Here is a 25,921-nt window from a genome sequence, read left to right on the forward strand (position 1 = left end):
TCATCATTAGAAATGCCTTCATTAAAAAGCCATACCCTCCCAAATAACGAAAACCTACCCATCCAAGTCCAACATTTCTTTTCCATGATGGTGCTTCAATAAAATTAAGCAGATAAATACGTTTTGAAAAAAGACTGGAAAATCAAAAATGGTTTAAACAATAGACAAGTTTTCACTGCCGATTAGGCCGCTTTCTTTTTTTTCCCCATTCAAACATAAAAAATAAATACATTTTCAATAGGAATATAGTACCATTTAAAGGAAAAACGGCATTGTTAATGTAAAAATCTTGGTAGGATTTTTAAAGCAGAAGTCACAGGGCAGGCCAGTCACATTTGGTCAAAGTGAAGAAAGGACCCACAACAAAGCCATTTTCATCAAGCTTTCCTGTAGACTATTTGTTCCTTGCATGCCAGACCGGGATTAGATTAAAACTTCCTTTGGTATTTTTGCAAACGAGGGCATTGCGGTGGTCATGTCTTTCATTGTATGGATAGCAAACAAAGAAGGTGATTCTCAATCAATCAGTCGACGTGTAAAGCACAACTTGTTTCAGTGGTAATAATTTACAATGAAGGTAACCCCACCTCAGAACTCAGTTACTGTAAGAGACATTACTATTCTTGGACTAGAGTTCACTTCTCAATATTTCAGTTTCGATAACGGTAACTTAGTGATGCATATTAGGAACCATAGTTAAGTATACAACATATTTTCTACACCATAGATCCATCCACTGACAGATTACGTACAGTGGAGCACCACACAGAATAACTAGCAATAATCATCTGTTTTTGCAGGGGTGGGGTGAAGTGCGCATACTCCAGGGAAGGAGTGGGAGGTCATGGCTAATGGGACTATTACTGGAACAGCTTTCCTACATGGCACGCTTTATGTAGTCGGTAAATATACTCTTCCATACACATTCAGAAAGCACGTGCATGAGTAAGGAAATCACTTCCGTTGCAAGAAACCCGCCCTCGCCCTCACTAGCCGCAAGCCACTGCAGAATACTCTCCTACATGATCAGAAACACCATAAATACCATTCGAACTAGAGTTAAAAATATTCACGCTCAACATTTATTTTTTGGCTCCATTTGACTTGTAAAAATGTGACAGATGTTAATCTAACTATTCATACTTGTCTTTTTCTCAACAGTCATACAACAGTAAATATCTTCCAGCAAGAATCCCGACAAACAGTAACAGTCTTGTGAGGACATTTTTTTAACGTGGGTGGGAATGGCATTCAAAGACTACATGACCTCAATTGTAACAAATTAAGTTTTTATCATCACTGGAGTCTTAGAGTTCCCATACTATCATCACACCTAACTGAAAACCAAGGACACCCTTTTAACACCTGACTCACTCAGATTAATGATAGGAAATTAGTCCAAGGCTCCCTCTCAGGGTGCTGAACGGGTTGGATGCTCAAAACAGTGATGCACATAATGTCACTTGATAAATCATAATTTTAGCTGCATCAACTAATTTAGCGTAAACAGAAGTTCACTGCCCGGCTTCACAGTTCTTAAACAGAAGAAAGAAAAAAAAAAGGGGGCGGGGTAGGGATTATGGAGAGCCCACAGCTGCCATGCCCCTGTTTTTAAATAGTGCAAAGTTTAATGAATACAATTACACCAAGACGACAAAAATCTAATCAGAAGAAACAGAGATGTGTTTTTATAGTTTATTGCATTAAAAACCACAAAAGGCCACTCACGGATGCCTGATTGCGTTGGACTGAGGTAAAGTCATAAGTTCAGCGGAACACAATATAGTGCGAGTTGAGTACATGGGCCAGGTTCATTCTGCTGAAGAGCTGCCTTTTGAGGTCCACATGAGGAGCTTCTGTTTGCATTGCCAGAGGCCACAAGGAGGTTGTTGTTAGCGTGAGGAGCAGATCGGGTGTCGCAAACGGTCACTGGTGTAACGCAAACAGCTGTACGTTGCGGGCTGTCGGCATGAAGTGCAGGTCTCGCTGGAGTCTCGTGTTAGCAGTTATCTTAGACAGTCACTTTCAGCAAGAAGAGCAGGTCCTGCTGGAGCTTCACGTTGGGGGTCATCACAATCGGTCATTTCTTTGCGTGAAGAAGTTGTTTTGGGGTCTCCAGAAGCCTAAAAGTTCTATATTTTCATCTTTTCTTCAGGAGAAGTACTCTCCTATGCCAGCCAAAAGGTACGGGACCTTGCAGTGGTACCTCCTGGGGATCAGAGCGCTCTCCAGCTGAGGTCAGCAGCAGGGTTCTGGCAGGTCCAGTTGGTGCTGGTCAGCTGGGCAGCTGCAGGGAGGCTTCTTGCAGCTTGTTGTGTTCCTGTAGTCACAAAGAATGGCAGCCAATTGACCTGTGGATCCCACTTTATCCCAGGCACAAAAGAAAGCAGGGTCCAGTCCTTCAGGCTCCTCTCCAATCACAAACAGCAGATGCAGTCCTCTTCTGATGTTCCAAAGACCCACAAAGTGTTCTGAGGAGGTTAAATAGGGTACCACATTTATGGTTGCCACTAGCCAGTGGGTGGGTGTGACTCAGAGCACACCCTAACAAATGGAGAAAAAAGTTCCCAGGGGCAACCCTATCCACTTTTTCCAGCAGCGTTTGGTTGCTCTACTGCAATGCCACATTGACCCTTACTACTAAACATCAAGATGGGGATCCTCCTTTTCCCTTTTGTAGAGGTTTGTGTCACCCTCAATTGTGGCCAAGGAAATAAGTAGTTTCCTTCTCTATGTCAACTCCAAACCAGTTCTGGGGTAGCTTCCCTCCCGCTGGGCCTTGGGGACAAAGGCTTTCCCTTCTTCAGATCTCTTCTTGCACTAAATGTGAATGGGCAGGCTTCACCTCTGTCACTTTCAAGTTAATGAAGTCCCTGGGTCTACCCAATCTGTCCTTGCTGGGTTGATAGGGATCAAATGCCCTAGACCCAGCCTGCCCTTCACCCAGCCCAGCCCAGCCTAAACCACTGATCCGCTTTGGGAGCAGTTTTCACATCTCCTTAAGGTGAAGCACTTGCTGAGCACCTGCTGGCAGATCAATGCAAATTAGACACTAGGAACTTCAGGCAGGTAAAACAGTAACTTTCTAAAGTTCTTTTTCTTAAATATCTATTAGAAATCTAACTTGACCAATGAACTGGATTTTTAATAAATATAGCAATGGTCTCTGAATGACTATTTTAGCAGTGTCCTGTCAAAGTTTACAGATTACACTTCGTAATCTGTACTTTGACATTTTCTAGGTTCCAGCTACAGCCTTGCAACTAAATAGAACACATGTTCTACTGTTAAATATCAGGCAGCCTACCTTATTATTAGGAAATTTTGTATAGCACTCAGCTACCCACAAGGGGTTTCCTGGCACTCTAACGACAGTTAGGATATAGCCAAATCATCTGACTCAAAACATCCAGGTCTTTAGCTGTTTTTGGAAAGTGGTGAGCGAGGTGGAACTTCTCAAGTGTTCTGGTAATGCATTCCAGAGTTTAGGGCCCAGATATGCAAAGCACCGCCCTCCCATGCATGTTCATTCTACTCTTTGAACAGTGCACAGGGAAAGGTCGCTGGAACGTAAGAGATGAGCCGGCGGATGTAATTTCACCATTTCAAGGAGATATTTAGGGGCTGGCCCCAGCTCTTGCGTTGTGCACATAGCACAGGGCTTGAAATTGAATCAGTTTCTCCTCCTCGAGCAAGTGAAACTTGTGAAGGAGATATTAGGCCGGTGCATTTTTCAGGAGTTTGTAGAGGGACCTGACAATAGAGCTTTGAGCCTCTTGCAAACATCTCATGAATGCTTTGTACTTACTGGTTACTTGCTAATATTTTAAAAAAGTAGGGCTTCTGCTTCTCAAAAATGGTTATTTTGACAGCAGGGTTTTATGCTGCTACAGTGAGGTTCAGGGACATATTGCTTTGGGTCAAGGACAACAAGTTTTCATGTTTATTTTGTCCTTGGGACAAGTAGGCCCAACCCTGCAGCACAAACCCTTTGGCTGCCAGTTTACACAGAATGGAACTGTCTGCAGTTGAGGTAATGTGTGTGTACATAAGCTAATGGTATGCAAACTTGTATTTATGGTTCATGATTAAAAAACCTTTATTGTTAGGGTCAGCGCTGTAAAACATTTTAAGGTTACACTTGTGAATGCAAAATAAAATTAACATGTTAAATTGAGCCATTGTCCAGGCATTCAGTAATTGCATTTAGGATACTGTTTAAAAGTTGCTTTCTTTAAACACACATACATACATTCCTCTGTCTGACCTCTTGAGCTAAAACGTGAGGTTTTCTCGTCTTCTGTTTTCTAATTATAAATGCAGACGTGGTGTAGGGACAGTGTTATCTCAGCTTTGTGCAGTCGCAAATCACAAAACCTTTGAAGACTTAGAGGAAGAATTGGTTATTTTGTAAATGGAACTTCTCAAGGATGTTTGAGAAAATAAAAGTGGCGTGTAACAGAATTATAGCTTTTTACACTACGAAGCTGGAATGTGACTTTTAGAGGGCTAGGATGCTACACATGAAATACAATGGGCCCTATACAGGGGCTTTGAAATTGAGACAAGGAGTCCCTCTTGGAGGCGCCATATCTGAAATTACTTTAACGATAAGCTTGTTTACTCTTAAAGAATAATTACTTTTGCTGTCAATTGCATGTTTTTGCAGCTTTTCGTAGCTTGTGAAATAGTGCTTGTAATGTAAACTAATGAGCGTTGAACTTTATAAAAAGCCTCTGATGACTCGATGTTTTTGAAGAGTTCCACAGTGTGTTATTGTGAGCAGAGTCTTCCGCCTATAGGCTCTAGCAAATAAACATTGCTATGATTTTCATACCATGACTGTGTATTGACTGTTATTTCTCTTCCAGACAAAATTTAGTTTTGACACACTGCACTACTGACAGTGGATCCAGTAAAAAAAGTATAATGCTCCCAGAATGTTCTCTGATTAGATGCAAATGTTTGCAGAAGATTGTAAGCAAAAGTGAGGATTCTTTGCTTTCAAAGTAAAATGTTCCGAGAAAAATGCAAGTAGGACAAAAACATGTCACTACTATGAAATTTTAAATGCTGTTTCTTTGATGCATCATTTAGCAAAGTGTTGATGCCTGCTAGTATTTCAAAAAAATATTCCTAATGGAAAATCAGTGTAACCATTTCCAACAAGATTATGGGAAGCATGAAAATAAACAAGCACTGGCAAAGCCAACTGATCCGACATTTGATGTGACTCTTTAGGTTTTGTCAATGCATGCCTTTTTTTTGACACAGCTTTTGTAACACATTATTGTTGTGGGAGCTACCAGGCCCTCACCATTGTAACTAACACTGGCAAAAAAGCAAAAAACTAAATGTGTTTTTGTCTCAAAAAGCACCCATTGCCACCAGTGGTACAACAATGGCCCCACAGCTCCTGCAGTGTAGGGGGATCCTCTCATCACAGCCCTGCACTGAGTGAGTCTGGGGGGGGGGGGGGGGGAGGGGGGGAGTGAAGGAGGTGACCTCCATGTTCTTTGTAGAGGGGCCCCTCCAGTTTCGTTATGCGATTTCGATTGCCACTGTAGTTCCTGGCACTGAACCATACCACTTTGTGTGCCAATATGCTATATGTCTTTGAAAGTGTCTTTATGAATTCACAAGAACTGGCAGAAGTAGACGAGGAAATCGTACTCCTAGAAAATATTTGTGAACTTTATTTTAGCACGAGCAAATATGTAGATTTGCTCATGTGAAAATCTATTGAGCGTTTATAAGTTCATGTTGACTGAACCACTTTTTTCCCAATCCTAGAAGAGCTTCTACTTCTGTCATTGTCAGGAGTACATTTCCAACTTTCCCAGTATGGGAAAAGATTAGAGAAGAGCTAGTGAACATCCCTAAAACATGTAAGTTAGTAGGTTTACAGACTCAAAGGCATTCCAGCCCTGAAACTATTGCTTATTGCTTCCACCAGCCCCATTGTGTAGATCTGCAGAAAGGTAGCAAAATAAGGAAATTGCTATAGGTATTGAAATTGCAAGCATTCAAGCCCTACTACAGTATTAGCCCTGATTGAAATTGCAAGTATTCAAGCACTACTATAGTATTAGACCTGGCATGATCAGAGAGGGTGTTATCAGAGCTCTTACACAATGAGATTGCTGCCATATTTTGCAGTCGCACTACATGGCACCAAGGGACAAGTAGTTTTTTTTTTACAGGACAAGTAGATATTTTATTAAATTCCATCCCCCTGGAGGTTACACATGGTAGACCTGAAGCCGTGTTTTAGGCACCAACTCTGTGGACCGCATAATTGGTGCTGCAGTCCACAGTTGAAATTTAACTTCAGTGCCATGGGTGCATTTTCAACACCATATAATAGTGACTTCTTGGCCATTTAAATATGACAAATATATAAAGGGGGTGCACAGGCACTTTACTCCTGTTTAAGCACGGGTAGAGTCACAGACCAAAAATAGGGTGCAAAAAAAAAAAAAGAAAAAAAAAAACAGAAAACAAAGTCCATGCAGGAAATGCAGATTTCCTACAGTCACCACAGCATCATTACACATAATCATCATCTTGCTTTTTAGGTCAAGCGTAAGCGTTCGATCTCCTGTATACTTTTAGTATAATTCTTATGGCTTAAAGCAATTTCATTTGTTGGTTGCAGTGTCCTTTAAAAATTCTTGCTCGCTAGTGATCAGTTCTACCTTCTTCTCCCTCCTTTTTCTGTTTCAGAGCAGTGACCAACTATTGTATTATTCCACTTTGGTTTCTTTATCAGTTGCTGTGACTGACTTTTTTTGTTATTTCTTTGTTGTTGCCTTTTCAATGTGGGTGTTTTAGGCTGGTAGCTGGCTGTTTTGTTGCAACATTCCATTCCTCCCACCTACTCCCATGTTGCAGACATTTGTTTTGGCTTTATTCCGGTGCTGTCCTTGTTTACCTCTGGCTCCTTAAATAAGCTTATTTTACAAAAGAAACACCCGGTCGTTTAGCTGACTGCTCAGAAAAGTCACAATATGCCTTTTCTGGCAGTACGTAGCTAAACCTAAAAGCAATGATGTGAAACTTGCTTTACCTCGCAGAGTCTCTCTCCCCAGGGCCCCTCTCTGCCAGCACTCAGGATATTGCACACATAGCATTGCTTATCAACTTTTTGGGGGCCATAAAACATCTTAGGGTGCTCTGCTACTGTTAACTTCATTAGAGCTTTGTTGAAATGCTAGGCAAGAACTCTTGCAAGACTTCTCATTCTGTTAAAATAAAAAGAAAATACTTTTTAAACCTCATTTGCCAATTTCTGTTCAGACATTTCTGATGTCAGTAGCTGCCAGTGACCACCAAAACATGGCAGGAAAAGACAAAATTATGAGACAGGGTTGACCAATTTATGTGGCAAGAAAATTCCAGTTCTGAATTTACAATGCCAATAGCTCTAACTCACGAAAATGCAAGACTAATTGTATTGCAAATGGCTGTTCCTTTTGTGCCTCTCCTTCGTGATCATGCTCATGGTGGCCTTGGCGCTTTGAATCGGCTTGCTTATGTCATCTGTTTTACTTTTCATTTTCAATTTATGTGGCAAGAAGAGTCCAGTTAGGAATTTACAATGCTAATAGCTCTAACTTGAGCAAACATAAGACGCAATGTATTGCAAATGCTTGTTTTATCCTTCTTTCCGTTTTTATGTTGGCAATTCTTGATCATACAATTACATTTTATGCTAATAACCAAAAAATGATGGGATAGTATCTCAAATACAAATAACTTGCCATAACATGATTTACAGCAACGCTGGCCACTCCCCCACCCCCGTAACCACCTTGCCCTGTACTTTTGTTTCGTGTAACCACACGAAAATCCCAGTTGACCCTCCCTCCATCTAGCAGTTCCATACAGTTGGATTGTTCTAGGACCAGACCAATAACCAAATTTCATAATACAGGTCTCTAAGAATAAACAGTGTAATTTGCACAGAAAATTGTCATTTAAAAAATGTATACAAAAAAGTAACTGTATACTATAAAACAGAATAAGTAGATTACCTCAGGGGGCTCTATACAGGGCAAACACCGTCCTTGGTAAGGGTTTCCTCAAGCCTTGCTCCTTTCTGCGCAAGTGAGTGCTCTCAGATGTCAGCCAGGAGAGTAAAACTTTACTCCATGTTTCCAATGTAGGGGAGTGATGGGTTTTCATAGTTTGTGTTATTTCTTTTGGATAATAATGCTATGTTGATAATTTAGCCCTGTCCGTTTTAGGTCAAGGAAAAAGACCCAGTGATGACGAGTCTCAAGAATTAACCAGAGTCCTGCCTGTCACTTGGTAGAGGAGTTCCATAATGTTGGGCTAATAAATGATCACAGAGCCACTAGATGAGAGCATGTGTGATAAATAAGCATATGTTATTCAGCATCGAGGGCAGCCTGAATTCACATCGGGATATATCCCATTGATTTGTTTTGGTGTCAAATATGCTCTATTCAAAATGTTAAATTGAATATACTCAAAATATGAGTAGTGCGATATTTCAATATCCTCTGACACACAGCATTGTGCAATGGACGCGACCAATCTAATTCCCACTTCGCATGTAGGGAACTTCTGTATTGATCTCAATTGGGGGAGATGCATTTGATAAAGCCATCTGATGAATTTGCCTCCATTCCCCAGGGTATATAGCGTCTGATATCCTTCATATGCGGAAGATTCTACCAGATAGATTTGAAATAAACCAAGAAGGTATTATTTTGTATGCACAAAAATAAGAAAATGACCTGGGGTATGGGGTTTCAAAATTAGTCATTAGTGTTGCAAATTCCATGAGGTCTTCATTAGCAAATAGATCAGTTAATGTGTATAAATCCTGTTTGGTCCATAATCTGATTTGGGATGGACAAATCAGACTGGTCCAAACTGACAGCCTAAGGAGGGGAATAGAAGGGGCATAAGGAGCTACACGTGGTGCAAACACCCGAAAGCGCTAGAGATGTGACAAGGCAATAGTGATGGTGGTGGGGATGCAGGTATCTTGTAGAAATTAGCAATGAATGAAATGAGCCCATTTTGTAATTTGAGGAGGTAAACCCTGTTTCTGTTAAGAAGTGACACGCTAGCCACTTAACCACCCACTGAAGTGGCGCTGCTAAGTAGGCCGAGATCGCCAACTTCAACCGGAGGTTTTAAAGAGTACATACCAATCTGAAGGCAGCCCTCATTGCCAATAAATTACCCCAGCGATTTATCACCACCTTCAAAAAGAAGTGAGGGAGAACTAGGGGAATATTAGTTAAATAACATAAGAGACATGGAAGTACCACTATTTTGCTCAACACTATCCGGCCTGTGATCAACAAGGTTAACAAAGACCAGAATGCAAATTGCATTCTAAGTGTCTGGTTTTTCATTCCAAGATTAGCATCTTGAATGGTCATCTGTGGAGTGATAAACATTAATCTGTAGGTATTTAAATGAAGTAGCCTTCTGTTGTAGCCTGGCATCCAACAGTAAATGCTGAGGTAAGGAAGCCTGACCCAGGAGGCAAAATGCAGTATCTGGACCAATTAGAATGCAGTCCAGAGATGCAGTCAAAGTCGTCTGGATGTTGTGCAATAGGGGTGAGATCCATTTGTGCATCCCTAATACAGAAGAGCATATAATTAACGTAAAAAGACGCAATTTGTAATGTGCCTCAGATTTATATTCCCCATTGCTCAGGAGCCACAATCTAGCTGCGAAGGTTTCTATCTCCAGTACGAATAGTAATGGTGATAAAGGGCAGTCCTGAGGAATGCCAGTGCCCAACCCAAAAGAATCAGAGATACACTGTCCCGTATTTACTCCGCAAATTGGGTTTGCATATAGAATACATACCCACATATACAAATTCTGACCCACTTGGATTTATTCCAACACCCTTATGCATGTACCCCGAACTCAGGGAATCAAAGCTTTCACCAAATCGAGGTTAATACCTCCTGCTTTTGACAAAACCCCGGATTGGCCATTAATGACATCACAAAGCCTCAAAGTTTGACAGAAAAGTTACGGCCTGGTATAAAACCAGGCTGACCGCTATGAACAGTCCCAGTAATTTCAGAAGCAATATACTGGCCAATAATTTAGAAAGGATCTTCAAATCTGTTTTATATGAGTGCTAGGAGGACATATCTGTGGATTCCTTATGTGCTTCCAGCATAGTGGAGACAATGGCCTCATTCAATGACAGTGGGAGGTGACCAGAGTTGAAGGAAGAGGCATCTATTGTGAGGAGTCTGGGTATTAATTGTGTGGATTTTCCTACGAGGTAGGGCATGAAGCACTGCTCTAATTTCCTGAAGTGTATAGGGGAGTTTAAGGTCTTGTACAGCCCTGACTGAGACCGAGCAATCAAACTGGATTAAAGAAATTATTAAATCCACAGTGGTATCACTTGGTGTCGGATACAACTCCCTATACTATACAAGAAAAGCATTATTAATATCTGACTAGGTAGATGCCACCTCACCGAAGGGTAAGAATAGCTAGAGAGTAGAATGGGAGGCCGCCTGGTAGGCCATTAGCAAAGATACAGCCAATAATGCTTTTAGGCTATTGAAAAAGGAGCATTGGTATCCTCAATTGAGAAATTAAGGGTATTTTCTGAACCTGATCTCACTTGTACCCCAGAATTTACTTCTAATTTATCTACATTAGAAGGGGCAGCATACATTGTTGTAAAATGGCTGTACTGCATACTCAATTGGACTGGAGGTAAAGGAATCACCATGCACAAAAATCTGCCAAAATGACTTTTGGTCTTTTTTTCATAATTTCTAAAAGGGTTAGCCAATTAGAATCTATCCACGGCTTTCTTGTTATTTATTACTGCTTTACAGTCTGCACGATAGTGCTTAATCTGAGCACGATTACCTTGTCTAATAGCCCTAATTAGTTGCCCTTTGGCTTTACGGCACATGCCTGAGTACCATGAAGGGGAGCAATAGGCTGACTGTTCTTTAGTAACAACCATTTGCTTTGTGCAAAGTTGAAATAAAATCAAAAATAGGTAATTATGTAACTTATTCAACTGGATCTTACTAATTGGATGGCCATAAAATGGCCTCAGAATACAATTAAAGTTGGTATATATTTGGATTACAGTGCTGACACAAAGGCTAATCTTATCCCATTGGATTGCTTTCCTGTTATTACTAAGGGAAATAGTTACCTCAGAATGAACTGAGTTGAACTATCTAACAAGGTATCTAACAAAGTTAAAAAAAATCACCCCAGGATCCAAAGAATAGAGGCCAAATCCAACTGACAATGTGATAAACAGGACCAGAAGTTGGTTTGATCAACATTTGAGGCATATGTACCCTCCAGGATGACGGTTCTCCCATCTAAGCAACTGTTAATTGGCACATAAAGGTCTTCTTTGTTAACACTCACAGTTTCTGATTCAAAGGGAACTCTAGTTTTAATCTAAAGTATTAGTATAATCAATCGCACCTCCAAAAGAACCTAATATACGTAGGTAAAGAAATATTCTGAATCAGTATGTCAGGGTGGTGCTATTTGGTAAGCTATGCCCTCCTACCCAAAGGCATAAATACTGATAGTTGAAACAGCTTCACTATATATACACATAAACCGAAAGATACCGCAGTACTCAAAGAAAAGTCCACACTTGTAGTAAAGTCCTCAAAAATAAGGATCTGTAGAGAACAGATTAGTTTGAACTTATTTATCCATTCTTCACAAAGAACATGTTAGGATATCAACAACAAACACGTGTTTCGTTACCCTTGTGACTTTTTCAAGGCTAATAGTTTCAACAACTAATCTAAGTATAGGTGGTACGGCTGTGAAATCGTTCAAGACAATCAACACAACTGTAATAGTAAAATGTATTTGGTCATGTACTCAACTTAAGGGACCTCAAAGCTGTGTCCTCATAAGGAAGTAGCATTAGGACCAAAAGTAAACCGCCAAAATCCCATCTATAGGCTAGTGTCAGAAAATGTCAAACAAAGGTGATGTACGGTGGATGGGCACTAGAGTCTGTTGAACTATGCTTAAAGCCTCTCTGCTCCTACTGCATGTGGTATCAGCAAACAGACATAACATGACCTGGCTAATGTCTTGGAGCCCACGGCGGTCATGTCCTGTTAGTATGTTGTGTAAGAGGAAGGACACTGTCTAGTGAGTGTGGAACTGTGGTTTTTTGTTCGGTGTAAATAGAAGTAACATGGGAGTAGTCCCTACACAAAGGCGGTGATATTCTCTGAATGGACTCCATACGACTGGGCTGTTCCTTAGCAAATGAATGCGGTAACTATAATAGACAATGAATGTACACATGTGCAAAATTACATAACTTTCTGAGCATCATGGGATGAATCCAGTGGTGATGTATGTAGCCCTCTCATGGTTGGAGTTTCTTAGTTTCGAAAGTTCAAAAACGTTTGAGGTGCAGTTCATGAGGTGTTTGCTATGGAAGGTTTTTAGAAACTCTGCTATCATGTTGTCTTTGTCTGTGTGTGTTGATAAGTGTAACTGAGGCAAAGGTATGTTGACTAAGCTCTGCAGCATGACAGGTTTCCCTGTGGATGTGTGTTGGTATATGAGGTAGTTCGTGGTCTACGTGCAGCCCCTGGCTACCCATTGCTCCTTTTCTTCATGCATTGCTGTTTTTTGCAACTCCCTCAAGTACAACCCTGCCGTTTCCGTGTAAGGCTTGTCCTGAGGGGCTTCTGCCTCTGATAACTGTTGTAAGGGAAGTACACTTGTCCCCTCAATGGTACCATAAGTTGCCCTATTTTGCAAATTGGTCAGCTAATGCATTTCCCCAGGATACAAAATCCTTGCCACCTGTATGAGTGGCGCATTTTACCACAGCTACGCATTCATGCAGTGCATCAATCGGTAACTCTAAGAGGTCCTGATGTGCGACTGGTGTGCGGTCCGATTTCAGAAACCCTCACTTTTTCCACCTTCCTGTGCTGGACTGCACCGTGGTGGTGACATAGGCTGAATCTGCGTAAATGGTTAACGTCTTTCCCGAGCTTTGGTTAAGGGCTACAATTGCTGCTGTCCGATCTGCCGCCTGTGCTGAGTGGTGAGGTAGGAAAGTTAGCTGCGCAGTGACTTGCAGTTTTTCTCAGGGTGCGTGGCAATGGGCCTTTTCTACCACTTCCCCCGTGGGTCTTACCCGAGTCACCTGATCGATCATGGAGGAAACACTGATAAACAGTGTAAGGAAATGCCTCCATGGCATGGTTGCCCCCTGACTTTTTGCCTTTGCTGATGCTATGTTTACAATTGAAAGTGTGCTGAGGCCTGCTAACCAGGCCCCAGCACCAGTGTTCTTTCCCTAACCTGTACTTTTGTATCCACAATTGGCAGACCCTGGCATCCAGATAAGTCCCTTGTAACTGGTACTTCTAGTACCAAGGGCCCTGATGCCAAGGAAGGTCTCTAAGGGCTGCAGCATGTCTTATGCCACCCTGGAGACCTCTCACTCAGCACAGACACACTGCTTACCAGCTTGTGTGTGCTAGTGAGGACAAAACAAGTAAGTCGACATGGCACTCCCCTCAGGGTGCCATGCCAGCCTCTCAGTGCCTATGCAGTATAGGTAAGACACCCCTCTAGCAGGCCTTACAGCCCTAAGGCAGGGTGCACTATACCATAGGTGAGGGTACCAGTGCATGAGCATGGTACCCCTACAGTGTCTAAACAAAACCTTATACATTGTAAGTGCAGGGTAGCCATAAGAGTATATGGTCTGGGAGTCTGTCAAACACGAACTCCACAGCACCATAATGGCTACACTGAAAACTGGGAAGTTTGGTATCAAACTTCTCAGCACAATAAATGCACACTGTAGGAAGTTGGCTCTGTATGTGCTATTTCAAAGTAAGGAATAGCATGCACAGAGTCCAAGGGTTCCCCTTAGAGGTAAAATAGTGGTAAAAATAGATAATACTAATGCTCTATTTTGTGGTAGTGTGGTCGAGCAGTAGGCTTATCCAAGGAGTAGTGTTAAGCATTTGTTGTACATACACATAGACAATAAATGAGGTACACACACTCAGAGACAAATCCAGCCAATAGGTTTTTGTATAGAAAAATATCTTTTCTTAGTTTATTTTAAGAACCACAGGTTCAAATTCTACATGTAATATCTCATTCGAAAGGTATTGCAGGTAAGTACTTTAGGAACTTCAAATCATCAAAATTGCATGTATACTTTTCAAGTTATTCACAAATAGCTGTTTTAAAAGTGGACACTTAGTGCAATTTTCACAGTTCCTAGGGGAGGTAAGTATTTGTTAGCTTAACCAGGTAAGTAAGACACTTACAGGGCTTAGTTCTTGGTCCAAGGTAGCCCACCGTTGGGGGTTCAGAGCAACCCCAAAGTCACCACACCAGCAGCTCAGGGCCGGTCAGGTGCAGAGTTCAAAGTGGTGCCCAAAACACATAGGCTAGAATGGAGAGAAGGGGGTGCCCCGGTTCCGGTCTGCTTGCAGGTAAGTACCCGCGTCTTCGGAGGGCAGACCAGGGGGGTTTTGTAGGGCACCGGGGGGGACACAAGCCCACACAGAAATTTCACCCTCAGCAGCGCGGGGGCGGCCGGGTGCAGTGTAGAAACAAGCGTCGGGTTTTCAATGTTAGTCTATGAGAGATCTCGGGATCTCTTCAGCGCTGCAGGCAGGCAAGGGGGGGGTTCCTCGGGGAAACCTCCACTTGGGCAAGGGAGAGGGGCTCCTGGGGGTCACTTCTCCAGTGAAAGTCCGGTCCTTCAGGTCCTGGGGGCTGCGGGTGCAGGGTCTCTCCCAGGCGTCGGGACTTTGGATTCAAAGAGTCGCGGTCAGGGGAAGCCTCGAGATTCCCTCTGCAGGCGGCGCTGTGGGTGCTCAGGGGGGACAGGTTTTGGTACTCACAGTATCAGAGTAGTCCTGGGGTCCCTCCTGAGGTGTTGGATCTCCACCAGCCGAGTCGGGGTCGCCGGGTGCAGTGTTGCAAGTCTCACGCTTCTTGCGGGGAGCTTGCAGGGTTCTTTCAAGGCTGCTGGAAACAAAGTTGCAGCCTTTCTTGGAGCAGGTCCGCTGTCCTCGGGAGTTTCTTGTCTTTTCGAAGCAGGGGCAGTCCTCAGAGGATGTCGAGGTCGCTGGTCCCTTTGGAAGGCGTCGCTGGAGCAGGATCTTTGGAAGGCAGGAGACAGGCCGGTGAGTTTCTGGAGCCAAGGCAGTTGTCGTCTTCTGGTCTTCCTCTGCAGGGGTTTTCAGCTAGGCAGTCCTTCTTCTTGTAGTTGCAGGAATCTAATTTTCTAGGGTTCAGGGTAGCCCTTAAATACTAAATTTAAGGGCGTGTTTAGGTCTGGGGGGTTAGTAGCCAATGGCTACTAGCCCTGAGGGTGGGTACACCCTCTTTGTGCCTCCTCCCAAGGGGAGGGGGTCACAATCCTAACCCTATTGGGGGAATCCTCCATCTGCAAGATGGAGGATTTCTAAAAGTTAGAGTCACTTCAGCTCAGGACACCTTAGGGGCTGTCCTGACTGGCCAGTGACTCCTCCTTGTTGCTTTCTTTGTTCCCTCCAGCCTTGCCGCCAAAAGTGGGGGCCGTGGCCGGAGGGGGCGGGCAACTCCACTAAGCTGGAGTGCCCTGCTGGGCTGTGACAAAAGGGGGGAGCCTTTGAGGCTCACCGCCAGGTGTCACAGTTCCTGCCTGGGGGAGGTGTTAGCATCTCCACCCAGTGCAGGCTTTGTTACTGGCCTCAGAGTGACAAAGGCACTCTCCCCATGGGGCCAGCAACATGTCTCTAGTGTGGCAGGCTGCTGGAACCAGTCAGCCTACACAGATAGTTGGTTAAGTTTCAGGGGGCACCTCTAAGGTGCCCTCTGTGGTGTATTTTACAATAAAATGTACACTGGCATCAGTGTGCATTTATTGTGCTGAGAAGTTTGATACCAAACTTCCCAGTTTTCAGTGTAGCCATTATGGTGCTGTGGAGTTCGTGTTTGACAGACTCCCAGACCATATACTCTTATGGCTACCCTGCACTTACAATGTCTAAGGTTTTGTTTAGACACTGTAGGGGTACCATGCTCATGCACTGGTACCCTCACCTATGGTATAGTGCACCCTGCCTTAGGGCTGTAAGGCCTGCTAGAGGGGTGTCTTACCTATACTGCATAGGCAGTGAGAGGCTGGCATGGCACCCTGAGGGGAGTGCCATGTCGACTTACTCGTTTTGTCCTCACTAGCACACACAAGCTGGCAAGCAGTGTGTCTGTGCTGAGTGAGAGGTCTCCAGGGTGGCATAAGACATGCTGCAGCCCTTAGAGACCTCCCTTGGCATCAGGGCCCTTGGTACTAGAAGTACCAGTTACAAGGGACTTATCTGAATGCCAGGGTGTGCCAATTGTGGATACAATGGTACATTTTAGGTGAAGGAACACTGGTGCTGGGGCCTGGTTAGCAGGGTCCCAGCACACTTCTCAGTCAAGTCAGCATCAGTATCAGGCAAAAAGTGGGGGGGTAACTGCAACAGGGAGCCATTTCTTTACACACACTGATGCCAGTGTACATTTTATTGTAAAATACACCACAGAGGGCACCTTAGAGGTGCCCCCTGAAACTTAACCGACTGTCTGTGTAGGCTGACTAGTTCCAGCAGCCTGCCACACCAGAGACATGTTGCTGGCCCCATGGGGAGAGTGCCTTTGTCACTCTGAGGCCAGTAACAAAGCCTGCACTGGGTGGAGATGCTAACACCTCCCCCAGGCAGGAGCTGTGACACCTGGCGGTGAGCCTCAAAGGCTCACCCCTTTGTCACAGCCCAGCAGGGCACTCCAGCTTAGTGGAGTTGCCCGCCCCCTCCGGCCACGGCCCCCACTTTTGGCGGCAAGGCTGGAGGGAACAAAGAAAGCAGCAAGGAGGAGTCACTGGCCAGTCAGGACAGCCCCTAAGGTGTCCTGAGCTGAAGTCACTCTAACTTTTAGAAATCCTCCATCTTGCAGATGGAGGATTCCCCCAATAGGATTAGGATTGTGACCCCCTCCCCTTGGGAGGAGGCACAAAGAGGGGGTACCCACCCTCAGGGCTAGTAGCCATTGGCTACTAACCCCCCAGACCTAAACACGCCCTTAAATTTAGTATTTAAGGGCTACCCTGAACCCTAGAAAATTAGATTCCTGCAACTACAAGAAGAAGGACTGCCTAGCTGAAAAACCCCTGCAGAGGAAGACCAGAAGACGACAACTGCCTTGGCTCCAGAAACTCACCGGCCTGTCTCCTGCCTTCCAAAGATCCTGCTCCAGCGACGCCTTCCAAAGGGACCAGCGACCTCGACATCCTCTGAGGACTGCCCCTGCTTCGAAAAGACAAGAAACTCCCGAGGACAGTGGACCTGCTCCAAGAAAAGCTGCAACTTTGTTTCCAGCAGCTTTTAAAGAACCCTGCAAGCTCCCCGCAAGAAGCGTGAGACTTGCAACACTGCACCCGGCGACCCCGACTCGGCTGGTGGCGATCCAACACCTCAGGAGGGACCCCAGGACTACTCTAAGACTGTGAGTACAAAAACCTGTCCCCCCTGAGCCCCCACAGCGCCGCCTGCAGAGGGAATCCCGAGGCTTCCCCTGACCGCGACTCTTTGAATCCTAAGTCCCGACACCTGGGAGAGACCCTGCACCCGCAGCCCCCAGGACCTGAAGGACCGGACTTTCACTGGAGGAGTGACCCCCAGGAGTCCCTCTCCCTTGCCCAAGTGGAGGTTTCCCCGAGGAACCCCCCCCTTGCCTGCCTGCAGCGCTGAAGAGATCCCTAGATCTCCCATTGACTTCCATTACAAACCCGACGCTTGTTTCTACACTGCACCCGGCCGCCCCCGCGCTGCTGAGGGTGAAATTTCTGTGTGGGCTTGTGTCCCCCCCGGTGCCCTACAAAACCCCCCTGGTCTGCCCTCCGAAGACGCGGGTACTTACCTGCAAGCAGACCGGAACCGGGGCACCCCCTTCTCTCCATTCTAGCCTATGTGTTAGGGGCACCACTTTGAACTCTGCATCTGACCGGCCCTGAGCTGCTGGTGTGGTGACTTTGGGGTTGCTCTGAACCCCCAACGGTGGGCTACCTTGGACCAAGAACTAAGCCCTGTAAGTGTCTTACTTACCTGGTTAACCTAACAAATACTTACCTCCCCTAGGAACTGTGAAAATTGCACTAAGTGTCCACTTTTAAAACAGCTATTTGTGAATAACTTGAAAAGTATACATGCAATTTTGATGATTTGAAGTTCCTAAAGTACTTACCTGCAATACCTTTCGAATGAGATATTACATGTAGAATTTGAACCTGTGGTTCTTAAAATAAACTAAGAAAAGATATTTTTCTATATAAAAACCTATTGGCTGGATTTGTCTCTGAGTGTGTGTACCTCATTTATTGTCTATGTGTATGTACAACAAATGCTTAACACTACTCCTTGGATAAGCCTACTGCTCGACCACACTACCACAAAATAGAGCATTAGTATTATCTATTTTTACCACTATTTTACCTCTAAGGGGAACCCTTGGACTCTGTGCATGCTATTCCTTACTTTGAAATAGCACATACAGAGCCAACCTCCTACATTGGTGGATCAGCGGTGGGGTACAAGACTTTGCATTTGCTGGACTACTCAGCCAATACCTGATCACACGACAAATTCCAAAATTGTCATTAGAAATTCATTTTTGCAATTTGAAATTGTTCTAAATTCTTAAAAGTCCTGCTAGGGCCTTGTGTGTAAAGTCCCTGTTTAGTATTGTCTTTTAGAGTTTAAAAGTTTGTTAAAAGTTTGAAATTAGATTCTAGAAACAGTTTTAGATTCTTTAAAAAGTCTTCCAACTCTTAGCAAAATAATGTCTGATACAGAGATGAATGTGGTGGAACTCGACACCACACCTTACCTCCATCTTAAGATGAGGGAGCTAAGGTCTCTCTGTAATATCAAAAAAATAACCATTGGCTCCAGACCTACCAAAATTCAGCTCCAGGAGCTGTTGGCAGAGTTTGAAAAAGCCAACCCCTCTGATGATGACCTCACAGAGGAAGAAATTAGTGACTTGGAGGCCAATGTCCCTCCTCCAGTCCTAAATAGGGAGAACAGGACCCCTCAAGTCCTGTCTCCAACTGTGTTAGTCAGAAATAGTGAATCCCTCACAGGAGGGTCCCACATTTCTGAAATCACTGAGGATGCTCTCAGTGAAGATGACCTCCTGTTAGCCAGGATGGCCAAAAGATTGGCTTTAGAGAGACAGCTCCTAGCCATAGAAAGGGAAAGACAAGAGATGGGCCTAGGACCCATCAATGGTGGCAGCAATATAAATAGGGTCAGAGATTCTCCTGACATGTTAAAAATCCCCAAAGGGATTGTGACAAAATTTGAAGATGGTGATGACATCACCAAGTGGTTCACAGCTTTTGAGAGGGCTTGTGTAACCAGAAAAGTGAACAGATCTCACTGGGGTGCTCTCCTTTGGGAAATGTTCACTGGAAAGTGTAGGGATAGACTCCTCACACTCTCTGGAAAAGATGCAGAATCTTATGACCTCATGAAGGGTACCCTGATTGAGGGCTTTGGATTCTCCACTGAGGAGTACAGGATTAGGTTCAGGGGGGCTCAAAAATCCTCGAGCCAGACCTGGGTTGACTTTGCTGACTACTCAGTGAAAACACTAGATGGTTGGATTCAAGGCAGTGGTGTAAGTAATTATGATGGGCTGTACAATTTATTTGTGAAAGAACACCTATTGAGTAATTGTTTCAATGATAAACTGCATCAGCATCTGGTAGACCTAGGACCAATTTCTCCCCAAGAATTGGGAAAGAAGGCGGACCATTGGGTCAAGACAAGGGTGTCCAAGACTTCAACAGGGGGTGACCAAAAGAAAGGGGTCACAAAGACTCCCCAGGGGAAGGGTGATGAGACAACCAAAACTAAAAATAGTAAAGAGTCTTCTACAGGCCCCCAAAAACCTGCACAGGAGGGTGGGCCCAGAGCCTCTTCACAAAACAATGGGTACAAGGGTAAAAACTTTGATCCCAAAAAGGCCTGGTGTCATAGCTGTAAACAGCATGGACACCAAACTGGAGACAAGGCCTGTCCCAAGAAAGGTTCCACTCCAAACTCCCATCCAGGTAACACTGGTATGGCTAGTCTCCAAGTGGGATCAACAGTGTGCCCAGAGCAAATCAGGGTCCACACTGAAGCTACTCTAGTTTCTGAGGGTGGGGTGGATTTAGCCACACTAGCTGTCTGGCCGCCTAACATGCAAAAATACAGACAGCAACTCTTAATTAATGGGACTAGAATAGAGGGCCTGAGGGATACAGGTGCCAGTGTCACCATGGTGACAGAGAAACTGGTTTCCCCTGGCCAATACCTGACTGGAAAAACGTACACAGTCACCAACGCTGACAATCAGAGAAAAGTACATCCCATGGCAATGGTTACTTTAGAATGGGGAGGGGTCAATGGCCTGAAACAGGTGGTGGTCTCCTCAAATATCCCAGTGGACTGTCTGCTTGGAAATGACCTGGAGTCCTCAGCATGGGCTGAGGTAGAACTAAAAACCCATGCAGCAATGCTGGGTATCCCTGAACTGGTGTGTGTGAAAACAAGAGCACAATGCAAGGCACAGGGCGAAAAAGTAGAGCTGGAGTCTGGAAAAATGGCCCAGCCTACCAAGAGAACAGGAAAGTCAGTTGGGAAACCAACTGCAACACAGCAAAAGAAAGGGAACCTCTCTTCTCAGGAATAAGTTCTGCCCTCTGAGGGAACTGAGCCTTTGGAGCTTGAACCTTATCAGGTTGAGCTCTTAGGCCCAGGGGGACCCTCAAGGGAGGAGCTGTGTAAGGGACAAGAAACCTGTCCCTCTCTTGAAGGCCTTAGGCAGCAAGCTGCTGAAGAGTCCAAAGGCAAGAAAAATGGAACACATAGGGTCTATTGGGAAGATGGACTCCTGTACACTGAGGCCAGAGACCCCAAACCTGGTGCCACTAGGAGAGTGGTAGTGCCTCAGCTGTTCAGAGAGTTCATCCTAACATTGGCCCATGACATTCCCCTTGCTGGACATTTGGGACAAACCAAGACGTGGGAGAGGTTAGTCAACCACTTCTACTGGCCCAATATGTCCAACATGGTTAAGGAGTTTTGCCTCTCCTGCCCCACCTGTCAAGCCAGTGGTAAGACAGGTGGGCACCCAAAGGCCCCCCTCATTCCACTTCCAGTGGTGGGGGTCCCCTTTGAAAGAGTGGGTGTGGACATAGTTGGTCCACTAGAACCTCCCACAGCCTCAGGAAATCTGTATATCCTGGTAGTAGTGGATCATGCTACCAGGTATCCTGAAGCTATTCCCCTTAGGTCGACTACTGCCCCTGCAGTAGCCAAGGCCCTCATTGGTATCTTTACCAGAGTGGGTTTCCCTAAGGAGGTGGTGTCTGACAGAGGTGCCAACTTCATGTCAGCATACCTAAAGCACATGTGGAATGAGTGTGGAGTGACTTATAAATTCACTACACCATACCATCCACAAACTAATGGCTTGGTTGAGAGATTCAACAAGACATTAAAAGGCATGATCATGGGGCTCCCAGAAAAGCTCAAAAGGAGATGGGATGTCCTCTTGCCATGTCTGCTTTTCGCTTACAGAGAGGTGCCACAGAAGGGAGTAGGATTCTCACCCTTTGAACTTCTGTTTGGTCATCCTGTAAGGGGACCACTTGCTCTTGTTAAAGAAGGCTGGGAGAGACCTCTCCATGAGCCAAAACAAGACATAGTGGACTATGTACTTGGCCTTCGCTCTAGAATGGCAGAGTACATGGAAAAGGCAACCAAAAACCTTGAGGCCAGCCAACAACTCCAGAAGTTTTGGTATGACCAAAAGGCTGCACTGGTTGAGTTCCAACCAGGGCAGAAAGCCTGGGTTCTGGAGCCTGTGGCTCCCAGGGCACTCCAGGACAAATGGAGTGGCCCTTACCCAGTACTAGAAAGGAAGAGTCAGGTCACCTACTTGGTGGACCTGGGCACAAGCAGGAGCCCCAAGAGGGTGATCCATGTGAACCGCCTTAAGCTCTTCCATGACAGGGCTGATGTGAATCTGTTGATGGTAACAGATGAGGATCAGGAGGCAGAGAGTGAACCTCTCCCTGATCTTCTGTCATCAGACCCAAAAGATGGCACAGTAGATGGAGTGATCTACTCAGACACCCTCTCTGGCCAACAGCAAGCTGATTGTAGGAGAGTCCTACAACAGTTTCCTGAACTCTTCTCCTTAACCCCTGGTCAGACACACCTGTGTACCCATGATGTGGACACAGGAGACAGCATGCCTGTCAAGAACAAAATCTTTAGACAATCTGACCATGTTAAGGAAAGCATCAAGGTGGAAGTCCACAAGATGCTGGAATTGGGAGTAATTGAGCGCTCTGACAGCCCCTGGGCTAGCCCAGTGGTCTTAGTCCCCAAACCTCACACCAAAGATGGAAAGAAAGAGATGAGGTTTTGTGTGGACTACAGAGGGCTCAATTCTGTCACCAAGACAGATGCTCATCCAATTCCAAGAGCTGATGAGCTCATCGACAAATTAGGTGCTGCTAAATTCTTAAGTACCTTTGACTTGACAGCAGGGTACTGGCAAATAAAAATGGCACCTGGAGCAAAAGAGAAAACAGCATTCTCCACACCTGATGGGCATTATCAGTTTACTGTTATGCCCTTTGGTTTAAAGAATGCCCCTGCCACCTTCCAAAGGTTGGTGAATCAAGTCCTTGCTGGCTTGGAGTCCTTTAGCACAGCTTATCTTGATGATATTGCTGTCTTTAGCTCCAACTGGCAGGATCACCTGGTCCACCTGAAGAAGGTTTTGAAGGCTCTGCAATCTGCAGGCCTCTCTATCAAGGCATCCAAATGCCAGATAGGGCAGGGAACTGTGGTTTACTTGGGACACCTTGTAGGTGGAGGCCAAGTTCAGCCACTCCAACCCAAGATCCAGACTATTCTGGACTGGGTAGCTCCAAAAACCCAGACTCAAGTCAGGGCATTCCTTGGCTTGACTGGGTATTACAGGAGGTTTGTGAAGGGATATGGATCCATTGTGACAGCCCTCACTGAACTCACCTCCAAGAAAATGCCCAAGAAAGTGAACTGGACTGTGGAATGCCAACAGGCCTTTGACACCCTGAAACAAGCAATGTGCTCAGCACCAGTTCTAAAAGCTCCAGATTATTCTAAGCAGTTCATTGTGCAGACTGATGCCTCTGAACATGGGATAGGGGCAGTTTTGTCCCAAACAAATGATGATGGCCTTGACCAGCCTGTTGCTTTCATTAGCAGGAGGTTACTCCCCAGGGAGCAGCGTTGGAGTGCCATTGAGAGGGAGGCCTTTGCTGTGGTTTGGTCCCTGAAGAAGCTGAGACCATACCTCTTTGGGACTCACTTCCTAGTTCAAACTGACCACAGACCTCTCAAATGGCTGATGCAAATGAAAGGTGAAAATCCTAAACTGTTGAGGTGGTCCATCTCCCTACAGGGAATGGACTTTATAGTGGAACACAGACCTGGGACTGCCCATGCCAATGCAGATGGCCTTTCCAGGTTCTTCCACTTAGAAAATGAAGACTCTCTTGGGAAAGGTTAGTCTCATCCTCTTTCGTTTGGGGGGGGGGGTTGTGTAAGGAAATGCCTCCTTGGCATGGTTGCCCCCTGACTTTTTGCCTTTGCTGATGCTATGTTTACAATTGAAAGTGTGCTGAGGCCTGCTAACCAGGCCCCAGCACCAGTGTTCTTTCCCTAACCTGTACTTTTGTATCCACAATTGGCAGACCCTGGCATCCAGATAAGTCCCTTGTAACTGGTACTTCTAGTACCAAGGGCCCTGATGCCAAGGAAGGTCTCTAAGGGCTGCAGCATGTCTTATGCCACCCTGGAGACCTCTCACTCAGCACAGACACACTGCTTACCAGCTTGTGTGTGCTAGTGAGGACAAAACGAGTAAGTCGACATGGCACTCCCCTCAGGGTGCCATGCCAGCCTCTCACTGCCTATGCAGTATAGGTAAGACACCCCTCTAGCAGGCCTTACAGCCCTAAGGCAGGGTGCACTATACCATAGGTGAGGGTACCAGTGCATGAGCATGGTACCCCTACAGTGTCTAAACAAAACCTTAGACATTGTAAGTGCAGGGTAGCCATAAGAGTATATGGTCTGGGAGTCTGTCAAACACGAACTCCACAGCACCATAATGGCTACACTGAAAACTGGGAAGTTTGGTATCAAACTTCTCAGCACAATAAATGCACACTGATGCCAGTGTACATTTTATTGTAAAATACACCACAGAGGGCACCTTAGAGGTGCCCCCTGAAACTTAACCGACTGTCTGTGTAGGCTGACTAGTTCCAGCAGCCTGCCACACCAGAGACATGTTGCTGGCCCCATGGGGAGAGTGCCTTTGTCACTCTGAGGCCAGTAACAAAGCCTGCACTGGGTGGAGATGCTAACACCTCCCCCAGGCAGGAGCTGTGACACCTGGCGGTGAGCCTCAAAGGCTCACCCCTTTGTCACAGCCCAGCAGGGCACTCCAGCTTAGTGGAGTTGCCCGCCCCCTCCGGCCACGGCCCCCACTTTTGGCGGCAAGGCTGGAGGGAACAAAGAAAGCAACAAGGAGGAGTCACTGGCCAGTCAGGACAGCCCCTAAGGTGTCCTGAGCTGAAGTGACTCTAACTTTTAGAAATCCTCCATCTTGCAGATGGAGGATTCCCCCAATAGGATTAGGATTGTGACCCCCTCCCCTTGGGAGGAGGCACAAAGAGGGTGTACCCACCCTCAGGGCTAGTAGCCATTGGCTACTAACCCCCCAGACCTAAACACGCCCTTAAATTTAGTATTTAAGGGCTACCCTGAACCCTAGAAAATTAGATTCCTGCAACTACAAGAAGAAGGACTGCCTAGCTGAAAAACCCCTGCAGAGGAAGACCAGAAGACGACAACTGCCTTGGGTCCAGAAACTCACCGGCCTGTCTCCTGCCTTCCAAAGATCCTGCTCCAGCGACGCCTTCCAAAGGGACCAGCGACCTCGACATCCTCTGAGGACTGCCCCTGCTTCGAAAAGACAAGAAACTCCCGAGGACAGCGGACCTGCTCCAAGAAAAGCTGCAACTTTGTTTCCAGCAGCTTTTAAAGAACCCTGCAAGCTCCCCGCAAGAAGCGTGAGACTTGCAACACTGCACCCGGCGACCCCGACTCGGCTGGTGGCGATCCAACACCTCAGGAGGGACCCCAGGACTACTCTAAGACTGTGAGTACAAAAACCTGTCCCCCCTGAGCCCCCACAGCGCCGCCTCAGAGGGAATCCCGAGGCTTCCCCTGACCGCGACTCTTTGAATCCTAAGTCCCGACACCTGGGAGAGACCCTGCACCCGCAGCCCCCAGGACCTGAAGGACCGGACTTTCACTGGAGGAGTGACCCCCAGGAGTCCCTCTCCCTTGCCCAAGTGGAGGTTTCCCCGAGGAACCCCCCCCTTGCCTGCCTGCAGCGCTGAAGAGATCCCTAGATCTCCCATTGACTTCCATTACAAACCCGACGCTTGTTTCTACACTGCACCCGGCCGCCCCCGCGCTGCTGAGGGTGAAATTTCTGTGTGGGCTTGTGTCCCCCCCGGTGCCCTACAAAACCCCCCTGGTCTGCCCTCCGAAGACGCGGGTACTTACCTGCAAGCAGACCGGAACCGGGGCACCCCCTTCTCTCCATTCTAGCCTATGTGTTTTGGGCACCACTTTGAACTCTGCACCTGACCGGCCCTGAGCTGCTGGTGTGGCGACTTTGGGGTTGCTCTGAACCCCCAACGGTGGGCTACCTTGGACCAAGAACTAAGCCCTGTAAGTGTCTTACTTACCTGGTT

The 25,921-nt window shown here is 45.8% G+C and overlaps 1 protein-coding gene across 3 annotated transcripts in view; it reads right to left on the reverse strand.

Moving 5' to 3' along the window:
• The window catches only part of ZNF106 (zinc finger protein 106), a 331,145-nt gene that overhangs the window by 273,296 nt on the left and 31,928 nt on the right, over positions 1-25,921 (reverse strand). The gene's annotated exons all lie outside the window — the stretch shown is intronic.

This window comes from Pleurodeles waltl, chromosome 9, assembly GCF_031143425.1.
Source record: "Pleurodeles waltl isolate 20211129_DDA chromosome 9, aPleWal1.hap1.20221129, whole genome shotgun sequence".
NCBI classification, from domain to species: Eukaryota; Metazoa; Chordata; class Amphibia; order Caudata; family Salamandridae; genus Pleurodeles; species Pleurodeles waltl.